Source organism: Myotis davidii, unplaced genomic scaffold, assembly GCF_000327345.1.
Source record: "Myotis davidii unplaced genomic scaffold, ASM32734v1 scaffold54, whole genome shotgun sequence".
Lineage (NCBI taxonomy): Eukaryota > Metazoa > Chordata > Mammalia > Chiroptera > Vespertilionidae > Myotis > Myotis davidii.
Genome location: NW_006287915.1, coordinates 3,412,136 through 3,415,687, shown reverse-complemented (window position 1 = coordinate 3,415,687; position 3,552 = coordinate 3,412,136). Strand labels below are relative to the sequence as shown.

The 3,552-nt window shown below is 40.6% G+C and overlaps 1 pseudogene across 1 annotated transcript in view; it reads right to left on the bottom strand.

Annotated features, from left to right (window-relative positions):
* Positions 1–767: 767 nt before the first annotated feature.
* Positions 768–3,552, bottom strand: part of LOC102759179 — a 5,728-nt pseudogene continuing 2,943 nt past the window's right edge. Inside the window, exon 2 of the transcript XR_001513183.1 lies at positions 768–778. The product of XR_001513183.1 is annotated as a nucleoporin NUP53 pseudogene (transcript). The remainder of the gene's footprint in view (positions 779–3,552) is intronic.

Sequence of the window (3,552 nt, the reverse complement as noted above, 5' to 3'; positions counted from 1 at the left end):
CCACAGCAGTATCTTATCCAAGGGGTTGGGAGAAAGATAACAGTGAATAAATAATTGCTTATTACAATTCTAAAAGTAGGGAAAATATCACTCTAATGACAAAGTATTTCCATAGTTCCAGAATAGCGCTCCATAAATATTAATTAAATATCTAAAAGTTTTGGTTTTTATAAACACCTGATTTTGATGATTGTCATTGCATATTGTACATCTTTGTTTAGAACTCACGGAAGCTATTAAGTTTCTTTCTTTCCCCCGAGGCTTGCATGGTAAAGGTGTATGCAAAGGTAGGGCTTCTACATTAGAACAGATTCTCATGAATGCGGATGTCACTTATTTATTACAATTTGGAAAAAGCAGCAGGTTTGAAAAGTACCTACTTCAAGTTCTGGACAAGAATAATGGCTTGAACAAGTGTCCTGGTCTCTCTCATCCCCCATATCCTTAAATTTTTAATAAGATGTTTTTTACTTCATGGATATGGCAGACATACTGATCACCAAATATCCATGTGCAACACTTTGCAGCTTGGTGAAACCATAAAACTAGCTCTGGATAATGGATTATGAGTAGAAGTAATGTGTGTCATGTTAATTCCGAAAAAAATTAACCCTCCTTCACTGATGATAAAGGAGGAAGCACTTATACTAGTAGAGATGTAGCTAAAGATGGTGAGATCCTGGGACCCCGTGTGACTATGTGGAGTAGAGCTCTTTGCCACCTTCAGGCAGAGAGTTATGTACTTTGTATGAGGAATAAATTTATTTTTAAATTAATCCTGAAAATAAGAGATTAATACAAAGAAGTTTTTGTAAAAATTAAATGAAATAATGATTGCAAAGGCAACAATAAATGGCATATTGTAAGAGCACAATGTTTAACTCAGTGTTTGGCAAACATATTTTGTGAAGAGCCAGAGAGTAAATATAGGGTATCTCCCCAAAATTATTTATATATATATATATAAATTATAAAGGCAGTGTTTATTAAAATAAAGTTCATTTTCCAAATTTAGGTATCATCTATTAAAATGTCTGTACATTTTTGGGGAGTAACCTGTGGTTTGGGCTTTGCACGCCATATGGTTTTGTTACAACTACTCAACTCTGCCATTGCAATGCATGAAATGTCAACATATTACATGAAAAAAACTATAGAGTATATATAAAGATTGAGTGTTGCTATGATCCAATAAAACTTAATTTACAAAAAGAATACGTAAGTTCGATTTGACCCGAGTCATAATTTGCTGTCCCCTCTATTAATTCAATGTCATCTTGATTATGAAATTCATGTATATATGAGCATTCTACAGGTGGTCAACAATATGTTAGTTACTTTATGTACATAAATGCATTAAATGTTCATAGGTTGCATTTTGCAGATGAGGAAAATTAAGACCTGGAGAGGTTAATGAGGAATTTAAGTTAACGCTGTTAGTAATTCTCAAATACTATAGGATGAGAATCCAATCCTATTTGACCCTGAGCAGTAAAGTCCTTCAATGTTCCTATAACTGTTACATTGAATAAACAAGACCCTGAGCTGCAATCCTAAAGACATTTTCTACTTGTAATTACCTCTATAAGCCATATCTGGGGGAAAGGGAGGCATTGTTTTCCTTTCATGCAATAAAATTTGGGCAGATAGCCCAGATAGCTTATCTGTTCACTTTAAGATAATCATATTAAAAAAAAATAGCCCTCTGGTTAATATCATCTCTCAAATAATCTCAACTCAGTAATTAACATGTTCTGTCCACTATAATAATAAAAACTGAATTTTAACCCAAGTATAATCTCTGCAGAAACATACATCTGGGAAGAGCAGATGATAAAGAGACATTTTTTCCCCTTTTTACTTTGCCATCTCCTCACTTTCCACAACACTTCCTTTGTTAATTCTTTATTGATATCTTCTGACCTATCCTGGTGAGGAGCTAGGGGATTGGGAGAGAGACAAGTAGGAGCCCAATCAGCCTTAGTAGCTGTGATGTGGCTATAAAAGATGTTTGAAGGTGACTCTCTCTTTGATACCACCAGCCACTGCTGTGCATGTGGAGTATCCTCCCCTGGAGTTTCCTTTTCTCTACAAAATGCAACTCCTTGTACTGACCCTTCACCTCTTCTCAGGCCTTCTCCCTCCAGCTGATCTTGGGAAGGATCCAAAGTGACTTCAAGTGTCCTCTCCCACCCTGTCTCTCTCTGGCTCTCTATGTCTTTATGTCTGTCTACCTCTTTTACTCCTGTCTCTTTCTCTCATGAACATTTCACTGGTCCACATCAAGCTTTCTCAAGCTCCAGGGGTCTCTTCAAAGCACTTTTCATTTTTCATGGACAGAAGTGGAAGTGTCCATCACCCCTCATCCTTATGGCTGTTTATGGGGCCTTAGCGTAAACCGATAACTGTCCCTAGCCTCCACCTTCTTGATGCTTCACCTTGTAAACGACTTTTTAAAATTTGCAAAATCAGTATTGACCTCCTCCTCCGCTATCCTTGCCTACTTTGGAAAATGCCTCCTGATAAAATGTGGGAGAAACTAGGGTCTATTGTTCTAGAGTGTCTGTAGAAAGTTTTTAATGGTTTTATATAAATCCTAAAATACTCTATATTTTCATAAGGCACATGCAGTATGGTTGTGAATACAAAATTAATACTCTAGAAATATTTATGAAAAATGGGTCAGAAAGTACTTATCTACCCTAATAAAAGATAAACATGCAAATTGATTGTACCTTCACTATGCCTTAAGCCACACCCACCAGCCAATCAAAGCAACTAAATGCAAAGTAACCCAACCAAGATGGCTGCCTGCAGCCATGGAGCTGGAGCAAGCATGAGGCTTGGTTGCCCCAATGATGGAGGAAGCCAGCTTCCCGCCTGCCACGGCCAGCTCTGAGCTCCACTCAAAGCAACAAAGTTTCAGTTATAGAAGATAAATAAACGCCAGAATAAAAAAAAGAAAAAAAGGAGAGGCTGGGTCCATCACTAGGGGGGGGGGAGGGGGCTTGGCCAGCCTGAAAAGGGACCTCAGCCCCTCACCCAGACTGGCCAGGAACCCCAGTGGGGACCTCCGCCCTAAAGGGGGTGAGGCCAGCCTGCAAACAGCCATCAACCCCTTACCCATGCTGACCAGGCACCCCAGTGGGATCCCCACCCTGATCCAGGACACCCTTCAGGGCCAACCAGCCAGCCCCACCTGTGCACCAGGCCTCTATCCTATATAATAAAATGGTAATATGCAAATTGACCCTAACAGCAGAACAACTGGGACGACTGGTCACTATGACACACACACTGAGCACCAGGGGCCAGAATCTCAATGCAGGAGCTGCCCCCTGGTGGTCAGTGCGCTCCCACAGGGGGAGCTCTGTTCAGCCACAAGCCAGCCTAATGGCTTCCAGTACAGCGGTGGTAGTGAAAGCCTCTCCCGCTTCCTCAGCAGCGCTAAGATGTCCGACTTAGGCCTGCTCCCCGCTGGCAAGTGAACATTCCCTGAGGGCTGCCAGGCTGCCAGAGGGATGTCAGACAGCCAGTTTAGGCCCAATCTCG